We start from the raw sequence: 23,075 nt of genomic DNA on the forward strand, positions 1-23,075 counted from the left end.
TTCACTGTGAACAAGTGATTGGTTCCAGTGTGGGAAGGCAATTCTTCTCCTGTTCACCACATATGGCCCCCAGTATCTGCATATGAATATGGCCTTCTGCTCAGACTGAGTGGAGCCCCAGCCCTCTCCCAATGCCCCCCCACTCACAGCACAGGGGCCCCCACTCCCCACATGCTGTTATGCAATCGTGTGTGTGATGACACTGAAGAGGGAAGACCTGGAAAGATGTGTGTCAGGGGAACACTAAACAGGAGTCTTGTGGTGGGGGATGGAAGGCTGGCTGGATGCAGACGCCTGTCACAGGCGTTTAGAAATGAAGCAGAGGCCTTGAAGAACAGTTCGATTCCCTGGCCTACTTTTCGGAGCCGTTAGCGTGCGCACATGTGTGTCCTTTTGTGTTCCCCTTTCTGTCTTCTTTTACGTCAGTGTGAGCGTGCCTCTTGATCAAAGGAGCATACTGAGGATTTTGATGAGTCACTCAACCACACTCTCAAAAATACATCCCGTCATTACGTCCTTATTTGGGCTGAGATGTATTTGACTACCTTTCACAATGTTGGCCAAGTTCATTTAGGAGCAACGCTGTACTGGAACATAAGAGAGACATGCAAAGGGAGAGAGTCAGGAAACCACTAGGGAGGTTGGGGAAAATGGGAGCTATGTGGAGGGAACATGAGTGGCTGGGTATGCAGTCTGCACATTTTCATGCGTGTATCATCTTTCCCTTCTCCCCAGTTTCAATGCACCCCTTGTCCTGTGAGCGCCCAGGCTGTCGTGGATCCCGTGCCCCTGCTGTTCAACTGGTAAGACCCGGGGCCGCCCTCCTCGGCTGTGTTTTCCACCCAGCCCAAACAAAAAACAATTACCGCTGACACTAGCTAACGCATCCAATCTGTTGCCCACATGTCTATCCGTCTCAGCCCAGGCCAGCCTACCTGATGTTCCCTCCCTTCCTTCCCACGTCCCCCTCTCTTTCCCTGGCCTTGCTTATCTGATAGAGCTGTATTATATCAGCAGCTCTTTCTCTCTCTACTCCACATGTCTGCTGGCCCAGTCACATGCTGCAGGCTCCCAGGCTGCCTGACAAGACCAGCGGAGACCTAATCTCTGTGCTATCAAGAGGTGTCAGTATCACGAGCAGTGGTGTATCATTACAGCCTTACCAGGCCTTGTCTCTGGCTGGAAAATTAGGACTCTGGGCCAGTGTGGTGCAACTCCTGGTACGCCAAAACCCTCAATGACACGTTTCTCATTTTTCTCTCCACTCGGTCATTCCCTCCCTCTCTTCGCTGATTGCCTTCCTGCTCGTGGAGAAAATGTTTGCAGCTTGTCAAATATTTCCATGAGAGTGAGTGTGGTGTTAGCAGTGGGCCATCAACAGGAAATTCCAGGCTGAAAGAGGGAAGGAGAGAGGGAGAGCTTATAGCTTCAGGAGAGGCCTGTCTGTCTCTTGCCTCTCTTTCTGCTGTGTAAAGCTTTCAGACATACAAGAGCGGGGCTGGATGTTTGTGACATGGGAAGAGAGTGAGAGAGAGCTGATGTAGCTCCCTGGGTTAGGTTGGGACTATGTGAGGCTCAGGCTGATGAGAAGTGCCTGTGTTGCGGTAAGAGCTGCCAAGTTTTAGGGGAAAGCTTTAATTGTCTAAATTGCATACATCTGGTTGGAGTTGGTGTCTGGAAGTGTCTTGCAGCTTTGATGACAGACAGAATGGTGATGCCCTGTGAAAAAGGGGGAGAACTATCCCCTCAGGCCTGCGCCTCTGTATAGGACTGCAGAGCTGGAACACACACACACACACATATTATTTATATATATATATACACACACACACACACACACACACACACACACACACACACACACACACACACACACACACACACACACACACACACACACACACACACACAAAGGGAAAGGGTGTTGTGGCTCTGGTATTCATGTCTTTTCCCTCCATTGATGAAATGTGATGAGTCAGGCTGGTGTTTTTGACTCACTTTATATTTGATGTCATGGGGTTAAAAGCTTGGCCAACACAGGCCATAGGAAATCAACTTTATTTTCCACATGCGCCGCCGATACAACAAGTGTGGACTTTACCGTGAAATGCTTACTTACAAGCCCTTAACCAACAGTGCAGTTCAAGATTACATTTTTTTACCAAGTAGACTAAAATAAAAAGTAATAATAAAAAGCTACAGAATCCATGTGAAGGATGAAGTTGTGCTTGCAACAGTAGAAAAGCCGACAATGTCATGTGGACAACTCATTTACGTTTAATTACTCTGCCATTTTTATAGTTGTCCCCCCCACGTCCTTCACTTTTCCTAAATAAGTCTAACAACACACTGTTAGAATCTTAATATCACAAACAGTAATTTGTGTTGTACGCAGTTATAAGAGGACATGTCACACTCCCCATTCACCACCAGTCATTCACAGCCATCCAGCCAGCTTGCGCAGATGGCAAATAAAAACGATACCTAAACTATATTAAAACTAATTTCACACATATTAATCGAGTTAGCCTAACGACAAGATTAAATTGGCAATCGTCTGGTAGGTGACAGTACTATGAATTGTGAAATTGTATGAAGAGATAGGTGCAGATTGAAATGTCCAAAAGACACGTCATTGGCTGGAAGGGGGTGTCCCTCGAGGCCTTTCTAGTGTTAAGTATGTCACATGGTTTCTGCTGGACAGGTCATTCATTTGTATTCTTGACATGGAAAAGAGGAGAGAGGAATAAGTTGAAGAGATCCACAATGCACTAGTTCGAGCCAAATTGTCTGTCGCCCCCATTTTTTTTACCCTCATCAACCCCCTCCCTGAGTCTGAGGGGTCATGGCCTCCCCACTCCCCCAATGAGGCTCCAGAACAGAGTGGCCATTGTGACAGAGAAGCCTGTCCAGCCATTGAGCTGAAGCCCAATAGGGGCCAAACAACACTGTGGCTGCTCCCTGCCTGGGCTAAATCAGGCCAGGGCTCAATAGCCAGAGCTCTTTGTCCTTTCTGGGGCCAGGAGCAGGCGCAAGGCTCAAATACAGACACTATGGGAAGGGGGAACACAAGCCCCAGCTATACAAGGGTTTTTCCACCACAGTCAACCGAGGCACACATTGAAGGAAAGCACATTTCTTGGCCCAGAGTGCAAGAGAACAATTTCTTTGATGTATGGTTGTCAAAGGAAAACATTGGTCTGGATTTGTGAAGTCATTGTTGACGCTCACCCCTCACATGTGGTGAATGTGGACAGACTGCCATGTTCAGCTGACCAGCTCTGCCGGGGGCGGGGTCTTGTGACTCAGATCTTTTGTTTTACACAGAGGGCTCTGCTCATAGCTGGAGTGAGTGTGTCCCAAACACCCTGATATCCTGCTGAAGCCGCCCACACAGCCCTGGTTCACTGGCTTGAGCACACTAGAGCCATTTTAGCCCAGCCAGCCACCCCTATAGGGAACCATACAGCATACCATGCAGCAGAGCTGTGCCCTGTCGGCATTGCACTGACATAAACAGAAGAACATTACGCCTTCTTACTGAATGCAAATAGCTCCTGTGAGAAATGGTCTGGTATCACCGTGTCAGCCTTCCCCCTCCTTCTACCTCTGTAATACTAGGGCCAGTCTCTCACTGGGTACAGATGTATGCTATTCCACATGGTACATTCTGCAGGAGCCACAATAATGGAGGAGGCCTGGGTTAAAGTGGTGAACGGGTTGGCTTTATGTTAACACTTGCATTAAAGGCCTGTATTAAAATCAGTGTGGAAGTCTGCTCGGAGCCTCTTAAAAGCACTCAGACCCAATACTGGTTGCTGGAAGCGAGGATGATTCATTACTTTTCCCAATTGACTGATATTTACTCCAGGAGCGTTGTGCCAGCCGGCCCCAAGGCCTGCTCTACTCCGCAGTCAGTGTGGGGGAGGGAGCACCAGGGCAAATGGTGCTAGTCTGGTTCAGTGCTGCCCCAGGAAATGGCACGGCCAAGCTGCTCTCTGAGATGTCCATGGTTCTGTACAAGCTCAGAATGTGAGTCTGTTGCCATTGTGTCTCCACCGCAGGCTAAAACCCTGTTGTGTGCTGTGCAGCTCTCTTTGCTAGCTAGGTATCTCTCCAAGCTTAGCTGTTTTTCTGAGAAGGAAGAGGTGATGTTTGACTGGAAGCAGGGCTTCCTTTCCTTTCCCCACCACCTCCCAATTCCATCTGCTCCCTTGAACAAGGCCTGTGTGTGTATGCCGCTCCAGCGCTGCTAATGGAGAGGGCTTCCCAGAATGCATTGTAGCGTGAGGCTGTGCTCTGAATTCAGTGGCTGCTGCTCTCACATAGTCTAGTAGTCCGCGATGAGGGGGTAGGAAGACTGTTTCATTCCATCTTTCCTTCAGCCTTGTGAAATCATGTGAGCTTATAGCTATTAGCCTATTTCTCTCTATCACTCTCTATCCTTTTTCTCCCTCTCATTTTTCTCTCTCCTCTCTCTTGCTCTCTCCCTCTCCTCTCTCTTGCTCTCTCCCTCTCCTCTCTCTTGCTCGCTCTCTCTGCCTGTGCGTCCACATATTTATTATTTAAACGGGATACACCCTCCCTCTTAATCAAGTGTTTTACTCGCTCTTCTCCCCTTACACATGTGTGGAGTTTGTTTACTGCCCAGTAACACACACACACAACATGGGCAGCCAGTCACAGCTCAGTGACGCTTCATTGAGGAGGGAAGAATATCCCTTTCATACCAAGACATTTTTCCACCGACTTTACCATACCGAAAACTATTTTCGCGTTTTCTTTATATCTGAAAGGCATTTCCGGTATCAAAGCAGAAACTTTTATTTCCACCAAACGACCGCGTAATCATATTTCTGTCAGAGAAATGTGCATTCACGAGCTTCCTGTCACTCCGGTTACCATGACAATGCTCACAACAGGGTCCAAGTTTAATGTCTCTCGATCCTTCCTGGCAAAAGCAATGGCGATATGAAAGGCAAATGGTGACAAGAATGTGTTGAACATTTTGGCTTTTTGAAAGGGGACCATATAAACATTGCCCACTTCTTTTTTTCAGGCAATGTACTGCAAGTCCTATGTGAATTGGGTATAACAGACCTGCAGCAGAGAGAATCACTCCATACTAATCCATTCACGTCCCTTCACGTCACTAGCCCATGTAGCCCATGTAGCCTAGTCATTGGAAACGGACATATTTGTTGACCGGTGTCATTGGTTCAGTGGAAGGGTTCTTGGATGGCACTAGTCCAAACCACTAATTGGTGCGGGTCTACTTGTCTAATGAGAGTATTGATTGTTCCATTGTGTGGCTCAGGTCTGGCCGGCTGTGGACACAGTGTGTCTGTCTGAGGGAGGGGGCTGCCCTGGATATGTGGGGCTCAGGTCTGGCCGGCTGTGGACACAGTGTATCTGTCTGAGGGAAGGGGCTGCCCTGGATATGTGGGGCTCAGTGGTGGCCAATGGTGATTTAATTTAGTAGCAATGAGAATACATGTATGTGAGGACAACATTGCAGAGAGGATAGAAAGGGGAAACCAGGGAGTGACTGAACGACAGAGCTGGAGGTGGAATGTATTCAGAAGGAATGAGCATATTTAGTGGAGCCAGCCTGCTCCAGGTCATCTGTTGTGGCTGTAATTGCTTGTGTGCTTGGTGGGGAACATGTTCCAAAGTTATACAGCGATCCCCAGGGGGGCGTGGGCGCTGGGAAATAACTTCTGAGCTCGTTAGAGTGTGACGTTCACCTTGGCCAAGCTTTCAGTGTTTTCCAGCCCATTGGTTCCCTTAGTCTAGCCCCACACACACACACACACACACACACACACACACACACACGATGTATCCCTGGCTGTACCCTATTTAGCCAGCCACCTCCCAGTGGGCAGTTGGGGGTGCATAGCAGCACCCCAGGCCCCGCCCCAGCTCTCAGACTGCCATGCTGTGCTGTTAGAGGCCTTTCATCTGGCTTATAGATATATAATTCATCTGGGATCTGAGGGAGCGGCTCCTCTCATGCCACTGCTACTGCTGAACCAGGACAAATTAGAATTCTGTTTGGTCCCCCGGAACGCTCCCAATCAACGTCCCCATAGAGCAAGAGAGGACGTGTGTGTGTGTGTGTGTGTGTCAGGCCAGGATTCCTGTGAATCTGCTCCCCAGCCAGAGAGGCTCCATGTGGAATGAGGTGGTATAATGGAAGTGTTTTCTCTGCTGTTCTTTCTGCCTGGTGCGCTGAGGGTTTTTTCCACTGTGAGGGATCGGGTTTCCACTCCTCATGGTTGTTTATGCTGTTGTCTCAGGCAGCCCTGCCAACTGTCCCCTGTCAGCCTGCTTGTGGTCTGGGCTCTGGGGCCTCGGCCTGTCTTGGCGCCTGAGCCTGCTCTTAGGAGCCCCAGAAACAAACAGACAGACGAGGAGCTAACCTAGCAGTGGCAGACATTTAAATCAAATCAAATGTATTTATATAGCCCTTCGTACATCAGCTGATATCTCAAAGTGCTGTACAGAAACCCAGCCTAAAACCCCAAACAGCAAGCAATGCAGGTGTAGAAGCACGGTGGCTAGGAAAAACTCCCTAGAAAGTCCAAAACCTAGGAAGAAACCTAGAGAGGAACCAGGCTATGTGGAGTGGCCATTCCTCTTCTGGCTGTGCCGGGTGGAGATTATAACAGAACATGGCCAAGATGTTAAAATGTTCATAAATGACCAGCATGGTCGAATAATAATAAGGCAGAACAGTTGAAACTGGAGCAGCAGCACGGCCAGGTGGACTGGGGACAGCAAGGAGTCATCGTGTCAGGTAGTCCTGGGGCATGGTCCTTGGGCTCAGGTCCTCCGAGAGAGAGAAAGAAAGAGGAGAGAATTAGAGAACGCACACTTAGATTCACACAGGACACCGAATAGGACAGGAGAAGTACTCCAGATATAACAAACTGACCCTAGCCCCCCGACACAAACTACTGCAGCATAAATACTGGAGGCTGAGACAGGAGGGGTCAGGAGACACTGTGGCCCCATCAGAGGACACCCCCGGACAGGGCCAAACAGGAAGGATATAACCCCACCCAATTTGCCAAAGCACAACCCCCACACCACTAGAGGGATATCTTCAACCACCAACTTACCATCCTGAGACAAGGCTGAGTATAGCCCACAAAGATCTCCGCCATGGCACAACCCAAGGGGGGGCGCCAACCCAGACAAGATGACCACATCAGTGAATCAACCCACTCAGGTGACGCACCCCTTCCAGGGACGGCATGAGAGAGCCCCAGTAAGCCAGTGACTCAGCCCCTGTAATAGGGTTAGAGGCAGAGAATCCCAGTGGAAAGAGGGGAACCGGCCAGGCAGAGACAGCATGGGCGGTTCGTTGCTCCAGAGCCTTTCCGTTCACCTTCCCACTCCTGAGCCAGACTACACTCAATCATATGACCCACTGAAGAGGTGAGTCTTCAGTAAAGTCTTAAAGGTTGAGACTGAGTTTGCGTCTCTGACATGGGTAGGCAGACCGTTCCATAAAAATTGAGCTCTATAGGAGAAAGCCCTGCCTCAGCTATTTGCTTAGAAATTCAAGGGATAATTAGGAGGCCTGCGTCTTGTGACCGTAGCGTACGTGTAGGTATGTACGGCAGACCAAATCAGAGAGATATGTAGGAGCAAGCCCATGTAATGCTTTGTAGGTTAGCAGTAAAACCTTGAAATCAGCCCTCACTTTGACAGGAAGCCAGTGTAGAGAGGCTAGCACTGGAGTAATATGATCAAATTTTTGGGTTCTAGTCAGGATTCTAGCAGCCTTATTTAGCACCAACTGAAGTTTATTTAGTGCTTTATCCGGGAAGAGCATTGCAGTAGTCTAACCTAGAAGTGACAAAAGCATGGATTAATTTTTCTGCATCATTTTTGGACAGAAAGTTTCTGATTTTTGCAATGTTACGTAGATGGAAAAAAGCTGTCCTTGAAATGGTTCTCTTTTGAAGAACATATCAAATCAAATGCTACCTTATATAATGTTACTTACCCTACATTATTCATCTCATATGCATACGTATATACTGTACTCTATCATCGACTGCATCCTTATGTAATACATGTATCACTAGCCACTTTAACTATGCCACTTTGTTTACTTTGTCCACATACTCATCTCATATGTATATACTGTACTCGATACCATCTACTGTATGCTGCCCTGTACCATCACTCATTCATATATCCTTATGTACATATTCTTTATCCCCTTATTGTTAGTTAGATTACTTGTTGGTTATCACTGCATTGTCGGAACTAGAAGCACAAGCATTTCGCTACACTCGCATTAACATCTGCTAACCATGTGTATGTGACAAATAAAATTTGATTTGATTTGATATGTTCTTCAAAAGAGAGATCAGGGTCCAGAGTAATGCCGAGGTCCTTCAGTTTTATTTGAGACGACTGTACAACCATTAAGATTAATTGTCAGATTCAACAGAAGATCTCTTTGTTTCTTGGGACCTAGAACAAGCATCTCTGTTTTGTCCGAGTTTAAAAGTAGAAAGTTTGTCTGAAACACATGCTTCTAGCAAGGGCAATTTTGGGGCTTCACCATGTTTCATTGAAATGTACAGCTGTGTGTCATCCGCATAGCAGTGAAAGCTAACATTATGTTTTCGAATAACATCCCCAAGAGGTAAAATATATAGTGAAAACAATAGTGGTCCTAAAACAGAACCTTGAGGAACACCGGAATTTACAGTTGATTTATCAGAGGACAAACCATTCACAGAGACAAACTGATATCTTTCCGACAGATAAGATCTAAACCAGGCCAGAACTTGTCCGTGTAGACAAATTTGGGTTTCCAATCTCTCCAAATGAATGTGGTGATCGATGGTATCAAAAGCAGCACTAAGGTCTAGGAGCACGAGGACAGATGCAGAGCCTTGGTCCGATGCCATTAAAATGTAATTTACCACCTTCACAAGTGCCGTCTCAGAACTATGATGGGTTCTAAAACCAGACTGAAGCATTTCGTATACATTGTTTGTCTTCAGGAAGGCAGTAAGTTGCTGCGCAACAGCCTTTTCTAAAAATTTTGAGAGGAATGGAAGATTCGATATAGGCCGATAGTTTTTTATATTTTCTGGGTCAAGGTTTGTCTTTTTCAAGAGAGGCTTTATTACTGCCACTTTTAGTGAGTTTGGTACACATCCGGTGGATAGAGAGCCGTTTATTATGTTCAACATAGGAGAGCCAAGCACAGGAAGCAGCTCTTTCAGTAGTTTAGTTGGAATAGGGTCCAGTATGCAGCTTGAAGGTTTAGAGGCCATGATTATTTTCATCATTGTGTCAAGAGATATAGTACTAAAACACTTGAGCGTCTCTCTTGATCCTAGGTCCTGGGAGAGTTGTGCAGACTCAGGACAACTGAGCTTTGAAGGAATACGCAGATTTAAAGAGGAGTCTGTAATTTGCTTTCTAATAATCATAATCTTTTCCTCAAAGAAGTTTATGAATGTATCACTGAAGTGAAAGTCATCCTCTCTTGGGGAATGCTGCTTTTTAGTTCGCTTTGCGACAGTATCAAAAAGGAATTTTGGATTGTTCTTATTTTCCTCAATTAAGTTAGAAAAATAGGATGATCGAGCAGCAGTAAGGGCTCTTCGGTACTGCACGGTACTGTCTTTCCAAGCTAGTCGGAAGACTTCCAGTTTGGTGTGGCGCCATTTCCGTTCCAATTTTCTGGAAGCTTGCTTCAGAGCTCGGTTATTTTCTGTGTACCAGGGAGCTAGTTTCTTATGAAAAATGTTTTTAGTTTTTAGGGGTGCAACTGCATCTAGGGTATTGCGCAAGGTTAAATTGAGTTCCTTAGTTAGGTGGTTAACTGATTTTTGTCCTCTGGCGTCCTTGGGTAGACAGAGGTAATCTGGAAGGACATCAAGGAATCTTTGTGTTGTCTGTGAATTTATAGCACGACTTTTGATGTTCCTTGGTTGGGGTCTGAGCAGATTATTTGTTGCAATTGCAAACGTAATTAAATAGTGGTCCGATAGTCCAGGATTATGAGGAAAAACATTAAGATCCACAACATTTATTCCATGGGACAAAACTAGGTCCAGCGTATGACTGTGACAGTGAGTGAGTCCAGAGACATGTTGGACAAAACACACTGAGTCGATGATTGCTCCGAAAGCCTTTTGGAGTGGGTCTGTGGACTTTTCCATGTAAATATTAAAGTCACCAAAGATTAGAATATTATCTGCTATGACTACAAGGTCCGATAGGAATTCAGGGAACTCAGTGAGGAACGTTGTGTTTGGCCCAGGAGGCCTGTAAACAGTAGCTATAAAAAGTGATTGAGTAGGCTGCATAGATTTCATGACTAGAAGCTCAAAAGACGAAAACTTCTTTTTTTTTTTTTTTTGTAAATTGAAATTTGCTATCGTAAATGTTACCAACTCCTCCGCCTTTGTCGGATGCACGGGGGATATGGTCACTAGTGTAGCCAGGAGGTGAGGCCTTATTTAACACAGTAAATTCATCAGGCTTAAGCCATGTTTCAGTCAGGCCAATCACATCAAGATTATGATCAGTGATTAGTTAATTGACTATAATTGCCTTTGAAGTAAGGGATCTAACATTAACTTGCCCTATTTTGAGATGTGAGGTATCATGATCTCTTTCAATAATGACAGGAATGGAGGTGGTCTTTATCCTAGTGAGATTGCTAAGGCGAACACCGCCATGTTTAGTTTTGCCCAACCTAGGTCGAGGCACAGACACGGTAGACTCCACTATGCTGGCAGGCTGGCTAACAGCCTGCTGCCTGGCCTGCACCCTATTTCATTGTGGAGCTAGAGGAGTTAGAGCCCTGTCTATGTTGGTAGATAAGATGAGAGCAACCCTCCAGCTAGGATGGAGTCCGTCACTCCTCAGCAGGTCAGGCTTGGTCCTGTTTGTGGGTTAGTCCCAGAAAGAGGGCCAATTATCTACAAATTCTATCTTTTGGGAGGAGCAGAAAACAGTTTTCAACCAGCGATTGAGTTGTGAGACTCTTACAACACTAGTATGGCTGAGAGGCCTGAGAAACCTCTCCAGCCATGTTCTCTCTGGTAAACCTCCACGCTTCCCATCCCATCAGTAATCTACTGAGTGTCTTTCACACATGACTGCGTAATCCCGTTTCGTCGGGGAAAGGTTTTGACAGCTTTTTCATCCTGGCACGACAAGATGGGTGCAGGCAGAGCTTGATGGCGGATTGTTTTGATGATGTTTTCGTACTCATTTTGGTAAAGGTCACATCCCATCTCCCTGTGTTCCTCCCCCGTGCTTTGTTCATTATCCTGCTCCGCTCCATGGTTATTTTTACCTCCTCCCATAATCCTTAATTAATGGAGCCCTAGTCACAGCGCCTCATATTTATCTCTTACACACACACACACACACACACACACACTAATTCACACACACTGAATATATACATATACACACTGGTAGGCAGTGACGTTCCTGCTGAATGTTATGTGAGAAACCATGCTACCTATTTATTTTTTCTCTCTCCTTTCATTTGATTCATCTGTAGCACAGTAAATGGGAAACAACTGAGCAGAATTTTCATGAGTTTGGATACTTGGGTCCTTTCAGTGCACAGAAACCATGTTGATACTACACTGGTGTCCTTAAAACTTCTTAGGGCTGCAATCCCGTTAACGGGATCAATATGACAACAGCCAGTGAGTGCAGGGCACCAAATTCAAAACAGAAATATCATAATTAAAATTCCTTAAACATACATGCATCTTATACCGTTTAAAGGTAATCTTGTTGTTAATCCCACCACGGTGTCCGATTTCAAATAGGCTTTACAGCGAAAGCACCACAAATGATTTAGGTCACCACCAACTCACAGAAAAACACAGCCATTTTTCCAGCCAAAGAGAGGAGTCACAAAAAACAGAAATATAGATCAAATTAATCACTAACCTTTGATTATCTTCATCAGATGACACTCATAGGACTTCATGTTAGATGTATGTTTTTGTTTGATAAAGTTCATATTTATATCAAAAAAGCGGAGTTTACATTGGCGCGTTACGTTCAGTAGTTCTAAAACATCTGGTGATATTGCAGAGAGCCACATAATTTTACAGAAATACTCTGAAAATACAATTGTTTGACATGGAAATATAGATATACCACTCCTTAATGCAACCGCTGTGTCATATTTCAAAAAAACTTTACGGAAAAAGCAAACAATGCAATAATCTGAGAACGGCACTAAGAAAAGAGAAAAAAATATCTGCCATGTTGGAGGAATCAGAAATAACATTATAAATATTCCCTTACCTTTGATGATCTTCATCAGAATGCACTCCCAAGAATCCCAGTTCCACATTAAATGTTTGATTTAGTTCAATAATGTCCAATATTTATGTCTAAGCAGCTACTTTTGTTAGGGCGATTTAGTACACAAATCCAAACACTCGTGCAGGTCCAGCCGAACATCGGATGAAAACTTGAAACGGTTATATTACAGGTCATAGAAACATTCTAAACTAAGTATAGAATCAATCTTTAGGATGTTTTTATCATAAATCTTCAATAACGCTCCAACTGGAAAATTCCATTGTCTGTAGAAAAGCCATGGAACGTAGGTTGCTATCATGTGAAATGCGCATGACCAGGACCTGCCTCTCTGCCAGACCACTGACTCAAACAGCTCCCATCCGGCTCCACATCACAGTAGAAGCCTCATTCAAGTTTCTAAAGACGGTTGACATCTAGTGGAAGCCTTAGGAAGTGCAACATAACCAATATCCCACTGTGTATTCAATAGGGGCTGGGTTGAAAATCGACCAACCTCAGATTTCCCACTTCCTGTTTGGATTTCTTCTCAGGTTTTTGCCTGTCATATGAGTTATGTTATACTCACAGACATCATTCAAACAGTTTTAGAAACTTCAGAGTGGTTTCTATCCAATACTAATAATATGCATATATTGGCAACTGGGACTGAGGAGCAGGCCGTTTACTCTGGGCACCTTTCATCCAAGCTACTGAATACTGCCCCTGCAGCCATAAGAATTGAACGCTAGCATTTTGATTCGAGATGGTAATATAATTTCAAAGGCGGAAATGTCAGTCTCCCATAGCGTGTGCTCATTTCAGTTCAGGAGTAGGGAATTGAAAGATGGGCCTCATGTCCAGTGTGAGGTCGTAAGTGGTGTGTTTGATGGGGGCGGGGTTCGTTCTGCCGTTCCCCCGCTATTCTTTGGCTGCAGTCTCATCCTGACAAGATTTGTGTTGAGTGAGGTGGGTGGAAGGGGTTGAGTGAGGTGTGGAGGCTTGTTACTGTGTGTATTAGCCTACATGCGTGTGAAGGAGCTTGTGGGAAGCTGCTCAAAGCTAATCCCATCGTGGCCCTCCCAGATCGGCCGTTGAGTTCTGAGGAACTACTGCGGTTACCCCCAGCTGCCTTCTACATTCAGAGGAAGTGGAGTGAGATGGCCCAGTATTGTTTCTCATTGTTGGATCCCCCGATGTTAATTTCTAGATCTTTGAGATGCAGGTTTGGTGCAAATGCACTTGGGTGGGATGATGGCCCCAAGTGAGTTACTGTAATGACACTTAACAGGTCCCATGGACGTAAGTAAATACTACAGCAGTGCCGTTGTAGCAGTGAGCTAGGCTTTGTTTTGCTGGGATCCTCGTTAAGTATGGCTTTATCTAGCTCGCTGCCATGGCAATAGCACTGGCCTCCTCACTGCTGATAGGCCCAACGTTAATGCACTTCTGATTTGATGGACTCCCTGTTACACGCTCCATTGATCTATATGAATATGCATTATGAAATGGCCTTTTATATATGGCCAATGCGTGTGCAGTACTAGGTGGAAATCCAATAACCATTCAGAGCAACCTGCTAGTGATGCCATAGCTATCGTAGAGAAAAGCAGATTTACTATTCATTATGGAGATGGCCTGCTGGGCTGCAGGTTTGAAGCTAGCTGGGTGCTTTGTGTGCATGGTTTTAAGGTGTGTGTGTGCGTGTGCGTGCATAATGCTTGGGCAGAGTAGTCGACTGGCCCATTTTTACGAATTTGTTTGGGATTCGGCGTGTACGCCCCGATTTCATGATTTAAAGCTCCAGCCTGGCCTCGATGTAATATGTTCGTGTACGTTAGAGGGTGAAATCTACCCGGCTTATGTAGAGACAGTGTGACTTTTAGAGTAACGTGTGTTGCCCTCCCTCGCCATACTGTAGTTGTTCCTTAGATCAGTCTGTCTCTGCCCAATCCCTGTTCTACTACCCTAGTTCCCCTCCTTCGGATCAGGGGCATCCCCTCATCACTGGCAGAGTCCTTAATTAGCTGAAGTGCCTCTAAATCCGTTCACTTTATTTAAAAGGAGTCAATCAAGGTAAATAAGGGTGTGCAATTGCCACCAATCCCAGTACCCTGTATGTCGATAACAGGATGGTTGACATTTCAGTGTGCAGTATAGCTGCTAACCGTACCTTGCCCATCCTGCTCCTCGATACAAGCTACTCAATAATAATAATTAGCCAGCTATCTCTTCATTGAATCAAAACAAACTAGGTAGCTTCTTGGCTAGCGTTGGTTGCTCAGGAAAACTACACAGTCTCCTTTACTGCTCTCCATTCAGAGGCTAGTTAGGACCGGGCAGCATGACGACTGCGACACCTCGAGCATCTCTCGAGCCCCGGACGTGTCTCTGGATGTCTGTGTATACATGGTGTTTAATGTGGAATATCCCCATCTCTGTTAGACTAGGGTGGAGATACTGCACAGGGAAAATAGTCTTACTCTTTCAGAAGGTGAAGGGCAGAAATGGATCCTCATCGCTGGCTAGGCTTAGTATGCAGAGGCATACATTACCATGATTACTCCAGTGCTGTTGGCTTTCTCTCCATCCCTCACCCCCTCTCACACGCTCTCTCTTTCTGTCAGCCTGTTCGGTACATGTGCCCTGTCCCTGCGTTGCTAGGCAACTAGCCCAGTGTGTATTATTATTGTGGCTATGTCAGGCGCTCTGCCTTTCTCTCATTTCTGTTTGTCCAGGAGATGGTAGGATCAGATGCTGAGCTTTGGATGGGAGAAGAGAAAGGAGGATGAGGGAAGGAAGGATGCGTGGAGGGGGAGGAGCACTAAGATGAGTGAGTCAGCAACAAAGAGATGAAGCCTTATGATATGAGGGAAGAAAATATACAGGGTTTTTTCCCCCAGTCTCTCTAGCTTTCCCTGATGCATGGCAGAATATGTGGCACAACCTCGCTTCACTGAGGTCACAAGACGAGATGATTTACCAGAGAGACTCATTCAAGCAGCAGCACAGAGCTGTATTGGCCAGAGTGCTCTCTCCACAGTGGAGAGATAGAGGTGTAGGGGAACGCCGTCGTGCTCCAAGTATCAGATTAATTTATTGGATTCCAGCCCCCTGCTCTCAGACCAGAGACTGCTGGGTGGACAGGTGGCGCTGTCCAGTCTGGATGGAGGTCCTGTCTGTCTGGCCTATGGTCTCTCAGGTGAGAGAGATGAGACAGAGCCCCCTCCATCCCATCTCCACCCCCCAGGCCACTCCGTTCATCTTAATGCATCCCTACTCCTACTCAGCTGCCTTTCTCCCTCCCTACAAAGGCCTCTAATGAAATTAATTACGGGTCAGGGGCTGCACCGCTAATCTGGGTCCTGGTTGCCTGGGTACTGGAGTGGGCCAGACTGGCTCTATTTGCACACTAAACAGGGCTAGCTGCTGCGCCCTTCTCCTATATGAAATGTAAATAGACTGCACAGCCGCCGGGGTGGTACACACAGCAGTAAGGGCCTCACTGCTCCTGCTCTCCCCTCATTAGGTAGCTCTCAATAACTCCTGTGATCAAGCAAACCATGATTATGACAGCGATGAATGACGGACAGTGTAGGCTGGTGACTGATCATACACTATAACCATAACAGACATTACAGCACTAGAAATTGAATGCCGGAGACTGTGCAGTTGTTTCCGTATCTAGCAGAGAGGCATGGAGAGAATAATATGGCAAGTCTCCCAAAATACACTCGCCATGCCGAATGACTATGTGCAGCTGCTGGGTCTGTGGCAGTTTAGCTTTATACATTTTTAGAATGAGAGCATCTGCTGTCGTGGAAAATGCAGTGGTGTGGACCTGATGACAGGCCTGAGTTAGGAGCGGGGGGGGCTACCGATCTGTTTTTCATCTTCTCAGTAGCAGCAGGGGCTTTCAGAATACCCCTCATTGGTGCTGCGTGTGTGTGCGTGTGTGAAAGAACGACATCCTGCAGTGAGGTGAAGCGTTGGCCTCTGTCTGACCGCAGAGGGAGTGGCTCAATGGAGGGAGACATGAAGCGGAGAGAGATATATGACGCAGAGGGGGTATGACGCAGAGTCCTGGCTGTAACATCTCCACCTCCTCTCCACCTCCTCTCCACCTCCTCTCCACCCCCTCTCCACCTCCTCTCCACCTCCTCAGGCTGAAACAGAGATTGCTTATTTCTACCACCTTTCCCATTTCTCTGATGCCTGCAATTGTTTTTTTTGTTTTTTGTGCGTCCAATTCTTACTCAGTCACATGGTATCACGTGCCAGAAGGAGTGACGTCATCCAAACCGTATCAAAGCATTTATTTCACTCTATTTCCATCCTGTGTGCGCGTGTTGTCTCTGTGTTTGTTTGTGTGTGCGCCTCACTGAGCTATTATCCAGTCTGGCAGACCCACAGACTTCCCCCCTCCTCCCTGTCTTCTCCTTGGGGTTCTCTGCCCCTGTCCCTACAGGGTTTGCCACACTCAGAATGCTGATGTGGTCCTCCTCCGAATCACTGGTGGCTTGATGTTGGGGTACCAGGAAGCTCCGATGAATCTTTTTGTCTCATTAATAGTTCCTCACGGTGTGACGTTTCGCTGCGGGCACGTGGGTCGTACTGGGGTACGGATGTAAAAAATCCCTCAATCTGCCATTGGTGCCAATTTTTTAATTAACCCCAAAGTTGCCTTGTTAAATCTTGTTCATTCTCTTAAATGAAATACCATGACTGTTTTATCATTAACTGGGAATGTTTGTGTATTTTCGTGTGCAGGGTGTGCTGTTAGCATGACAACCTCTCATTAAGACAGACTGGTAGAATAGCTAGCCATCACTTGTTGAAGTAACTTTTCAGTGAAATGGAGTTGACTGGAAACTACGACATGAATATACACTGAACAAAAATATAAACGCAACATGTCAAGTGTCCCCATGTTTCATGAGCTGCAATAAAAGATCCCAGAAATTGCACATAGGCACGAAAAGCTTATTTCTCTCAAACGTTGCGCACAAATGTGTTTACATCCCTGTTAGTGTACATTTCATAATCCATCCACCTGACAGGTGTGGCATATCATGAAGCTGATTAAACTGCATGATCATTACACAGGTGCACCTTGTGCTGGGGACAGTAAGGCCACTCTAAAATGGGCAGTTTTGTCACACAACCCAATGCCACAGATGTGTCAAGTTTTGAGGGAGCGTGCGATTGGCATGCTGACTGCAGGAATGTCCACCAGAGCTTTTGCAAGAGAAGTTTATTTCCCTAAGCTGCCTCCAACATCGTTTTAGAGAATTTGGCAATAGCAGAACACGTGTATGGCGTTGTGTGGGTGAGAGGTTTGCTGATGTCAACGTTGTGAACAGAGTGCCCCATGTTCATGGTGCGGTTGTGATATGGGCATGTGTAAGCTATGGACAACAAACACAGTTGCATTTTATCGATGGCAATTTGAATGCGCAGATATCGTGATGAGATCCTGAGGCCCATTGTCGTGCCATTCATCTGCCGCCATCACCTCATGTTTCAGCATGTTAATACTCTGCCCTGTGTCGCAAGGATCTGTCCACAATTCCTGGAAGCTGAAAATGTCCCAGTTCTTCCATGGCCTGCATACTCACCAGACATGTCACCCATTGAGCAGGTTTGGGATGCTCTGCATCGACATGTACGACATCGTGTTCCAGTTCCCACCAATATCCAGTAACTTCGCATAGCCATAAAGAGGAGTGGGACAACATTCCACAGGCCTGATCAACTCTATGCGACGGAGATGTCGTGCTGCATGAAGCAAATGGTGGTCACACCAGATACTGACTGGTTTTCTGATCCACGTATCTGTAACCAACGGATGTATTCCCAGTTATGTGAAATCCATAGTTTAGGGCCTAATTTATTTATTTTTGATTGACTGATTTCCTTATGAACTGTAACTCAGTAAAATCTTTGAAATAGTTGCATGTTGTGTTTTATATTTTGTTCAGTGTGTGGTATGTATGTGTATCTATATCTCTATATGTCTCTATATATCTCATTCACAACATTTGGGTGGGCAGCTATTATCCAGTTATATAAGAGGCTTGGCTGAACTGCTTTCAATGGGGAAATATTGCTTCCTCAGCCCGCTTCTTTGATTTTCATTGAAACTTTACTTTGCTGTGTGGACCTATAGTCCCTGCAGCTCATGGCGGAGGAGTAGATATGTTCTCTCTGTGTGTATCCGTGCTAGCGGGTCATGTGATACTGTTAAACGTATGGAGAGGCTCAGCCCACGCAGTGAAAAAAGTGAACTCAACCCCACCGCTGCACACAAGCTCCCAGAGGACTGTCTGTTTACTAAGGCTATAATTTTAGGGGCTTGTTTGTTTTATCATCCCAATGGAATTACGGTAGTTGTGTATCCCGACTGTTTCATGTTCATAAGCAGCGTGTCCAGTAAATGTGTTTGTAAGCCAGATGCAGTTGCTTGCGAGTGGAGACTGGAGATTATTAGCGGCTGTCTCAGTGGACAGTGAGGGGGACAGAGGCGTTCACAATAGGACTCTGTGGATCCTATTGGAAGATACCTGGGAACAACACACAGTGCTGTCTCAGAATGACATTAGGTTTTTGTGCAGCAACATAATCATCTGTTAGTATCATGGCTATGTAATTAACATGGAATATGTTTACCATAGTATTCCAGACCAGGGTTCTCCCCAAGGTTTGTTTTTTTAACAAGGTGGTACGGATTATTGAGGTGAGACCCGGAGGTGGTACGGTTTATTGAGGTGAGACCCGCAGGTGGTACGGTTTATTGAGGTGAGACCCGGAGGTGGTACGGTTTATTGAGGTGAGACCCGGAGGTGGTACGGTTTATTGAGGTGAGACCCGGAGGTGGTACGGTTTATTGAGGTGAGACCCGGAGGTGGTACGGTTTATTGAGGTGAGACCCGGAGGTGGTACGGATTATTGAGGTGAGGCCCGGAGGTGGTACGGATTATTGAGGTGAGACCCGGAGGTGGTACGGATTATTCAAGTGAGACCCGGAGGTGGTACGGATTATTGAGGTGAGACCCGGAGGTGGTACGGATAATTGAGGTGAGACCCGGAGGTGGTACGGATAATTGAGGTGAGACCCGGAGGTGGTACGGTTTATTGAGGTGAGACCCGGAGGTGGTACGGTTTATTGAGGTGAGACCCGGAGGTGGTACGGTTTATTGAGGTGAGACCCGGAGGTGGTACGGTTTATTGAGGTGAGACCCGGAGGTGGTACGGTTTATTGAGGTGAGACCCGGAGGTGGTACGGATTATTGAGGTGAGACCCGGAGGTGGTACGGATTATTGAGGTGAGGCCCGGAGGTGGTACGGATTATTGAGGTGAGACCCGGAGGTGGTACGGTTTATTGAGGTGAGACCCGGAGGTGGTACGGTTTATTGAGGTGAGACCCGGAGGTGGTACGGTTTATTGAGGTGAGACCCGGAGGTGGTGGTTTATTGAGGTGAGACCCGGAGGTGGTACGGTTTATTGAGGTGAGACCCGGAGGTGGTACGGTTTATTGAGGTGAGACCCGGAGGTGGTACGGTTTATTGAGGTGAGACCCGGAGGTGGTACGGTTTATTGAGGTGAGACCCGGAGGTGGTACGGATTATTGAGGTGAGACCCGGAGGTGGTACGGAGGTTGAGGTGAGACCCGGAGGTGGGTTATTGAGTGAGACCCGGAGGTGGTACGGGTTATTGAGGTGAGACCCGGAGGTGGTACAGTGAGGTGAGGCCCGGAGGTGGTATTGAGGTGAGACCCGGAGGTGGTACGGATTATTGAGGTGAGACCCGGAGGTGGTACGGATTATTGAGGTGAGACCCGGAGGTGGTACGGATTATTGAGGTGAGGCCTCAATAATGAGGTGGTACGGATTATTGAGGTGAGGCCTCAATAGGTGGTACGGATTATTGAGGTGAGACCCGGAGGTGGTACGGATTATTGAGGTGAGACCCGGAGGTGGTACGGATTATTCAAGTGAGACCCGGAGGTGGTACGGATTATTGAGGTGAGACCCGGAGGTGGTACGGATTATTGAGGTGAGACCCGGAGGTGGTACGGATTATTGAGGTGAGACCCGGAGGTGGTAGGTTATTGAGGTGAGGCCCGGAGGTGGTATTGAGGTGAGACCCGGAGGTGGTACGGATTATTGAGGTGAGACCCGGAGGTGGTACGGTTTATTGAGGTGAGACCCGGAGGTGGTACGGATTATTGAGGTGAGACCCGGAGGTGGTACGGTTTATTGAGGTGAGACCCGGAGGTGGTATTGAGGTGAGACCCGGAGGTGGTACGGTTTATTGAGGTGAGACCCGGAGGTGGTACGGATTATTGAGGTGAGGCCCGGAGGTGGTACGGATTATTGAGGTGAGACCCGGAGGTGGTACGGATTATTGAGGTGAGACCCGGAGGTGGTACGGTTTATTGAGGTGAGACCCGGAGGTGGTACGGATTATTGAGGTGAGACCCGGAGGTGGTACGGATTATTGAGGTGAGACCCGGAGGTGGTACGGATTATTGAGGTGAGACCCGGAGGTGGTACGGATTATTGAGGTGAGACCCGGAGGTGGTACGGATTATTGAGGTGAGACCCGGAGGTGGTACGGATTATTGAGGTGAGGTGGTACCGGAGGTGGTACGGATTATTGAGGTGAGACCCGGAAGTGGTACGGATTATTGAGGTGAGACCCGGAGGTGGTACGGATTATTGAGGTGAGACCCGGAGGTGGTACGGATTATTGAGGTGAGACCCGGAGGTGGTACGGATTATTGAGGTGAGGCCTCAATAATGGTGGTACGGCTTATTGAGGTGAGACCCGGAGGTGGTACGGGTTATTGAGGTGAGGCCTCAATAATGGTGGTACGGATTATTGAGGTGAGACCCGGAGGTGGTACGGCTTATTGAGGTGAGGCCTCAATAATGGTGGTACGGATATTGAGGTGAAACCCGGAGGTGGTACGGGTTATTGAGGTGAGACCCGGAGGGGTGCTGTGTCCCTGTTTTGACTCAGATTTTTTTTTACATCCTTCAACACTTGAAACACCATTTCCTGCAATCTAGAGCCTAAAATTATAACAAATAAAATAACTAACACAGTGCACTATATACTTATATACTATTTTCCACAGCAGTTTTCCTAGAATTATACTGGTAATTTCATTTTTCAATGGTCAACAGAACTGGCAAGAGTAATTCAGTGTGTCAGAAGGCCTGGACTGTTATGTTAGGGGTAGGGCTGGGATAATATGGCTTAAATGTAGTTTTTTTTTTCAAAATAAGCTTTGTTGCACAATTTAAAGGTAAATAAACTGCATTTCAAACAGTCTGTAATAATCAAATGAATTCAGAGCTTTGTCAAATTATACCTCGGCTAAATATAAGCCTTCAACCATAAGACCCACTAATTATTTTATGAAAATAGTATAACCTGCTTTTTGCTATAATCACTGATCTGGCTTTCAAGTCTGTCTATTAAAATCCCCCCTTTATGTTATTACATTTTTTTTTACCAGACCGATGCATAATGCAGAACTTCTGGTAGCAGGCATAGAAAATGAACACAGGTCTCATAAACAATCTCTCAAGCACATGCTCACCCGCTCGTACATAGACAGCTAATCTTTGTATTTAAAAATCTAGCCAACGTGGCTCTATTTGCTTGCTAATACTGTAGAACGGTACATCCTCCTGTCTGTCTGGAACTGTTTGAACAACAGCCTGTTCACGTTGTGTAGAACGTTGAAATCAAGTTGCCTACCTGCATAAGAAGATTATTTCTCAGTGAGTTCCCAATTCCTTATAGAAATGTGTTTTTTTTTTTATTCTCATTGCACGTTTATCAAACACAGACTAGACAGCTATCACAAGTCTATGGCCAAAATGCTGCTGGCGGCACCGCGTGACAAACTAAGCATTCATGTTAGTAGGGTCTGCTCTGTTCTTAATTTTGGGAGTCCAGATGTAAAAAGGGTATTGTTACAAATGATAAGTTCTCCTCTATTACAGTAAAATGTCTTAATGTGTTTTGGTGTCCAAATCACAAAATAGCCAATTGCATTTATTTGAAGACCAAAAAAACACTTATGTTTTAAGAAAAAAATGTAAGTATATGCAAATTGACATCATTTGCCGACATGTCAATGTGTAGGTGATAGCCTATGCATATTGGCTACACCCTCTCATGTCCACACCGATGCTGACATGAGGGAGGCACCAGAAAATGTAGCCAAGCTTTTAATTACATATAAACAGTGGTGCAAAAAAGTGTTTAGTCAGCCACCAATTGTGCAAGTTCTCCCACTTAAAAATATGAGAGAGGCCTGTAATTTTCATCAAAGGTACACTTCAACTATGACAGACAAAATGAGAAAAAGAAATCCAGAAAATCACATTGTAGGATTTTTAATGAATTTATTTGCAAATTATGGTGGAAAATAAGTATTTGGTCACCTACAAACAAGCAAGATTTCTGGCTCTCACATACCTGTAACTTCTTTAAGAGGCTCCTCTGTCCTCCATTCGTTACCTGTATTAACGGCACCTGTTTTGAACTTGTTATCAGTATAAAAGACACCTGTCCACAACCTCAAACAGTCACACTCCAAACTCCACTATGGCCAAGACCAAAGAGCTGTCAAAGGACACCAGAAACAAAATTGTAGACCTGAACCAGGCTGGGAAGACTGAATCTGCACTTTTGCAGGGCTCTGGCAGTGCTCCTCCTGCTCCTCCTTGCA

The 23,075-nt window shown here is 46.2% G+C and overlaps 1 protein-coding gene across 3 annotated transcripts in view; it reads left to right on the forward strand.

The window, feature by feature from the left end:
- The first annotated feature begins 717 nt into the window (after nt 1-717).
- The window catches only part of LOC118378492 (ankyrin repeat domain-containing protein 11-like), a 55,983-nt gene continuing 33,625 nt past the window's right edge, over nt 718-23,075 (forward strand). For 2 of the 3 annotated variants that reach the window (XM_052462124.1, XM_052462126.1), the window contains exon 1: nt 718-803. The gene's annotated coding sequence lies outside the window, so the exon portion shown is untranslated. Of the gene's footprint in view, nt 804-15,140; nt 15,158-23,075 lie in introns of those variants that run through there. The other variant, XM_052462125.1, reaches the window with a different exon arrangement.

The sequence above is a fragment of the Oncorhynchus keta genome, chromosome 14, assembly GCF_023373465.1.
Source record: "Oncorhynchus keta strain PuntledgeMale-10-30-2019 chromosome 14, Oket_V2, whole genome shotgun sequence".
In the NCBI taxonomy this organism is placed as follows: domain Eukaryota; kingdom Metazoa; phylum Chordata; class Actinopteri; order Salmoniformes; family Salmonidae; genus Oncorhynchus; species Oncorhynchus keta.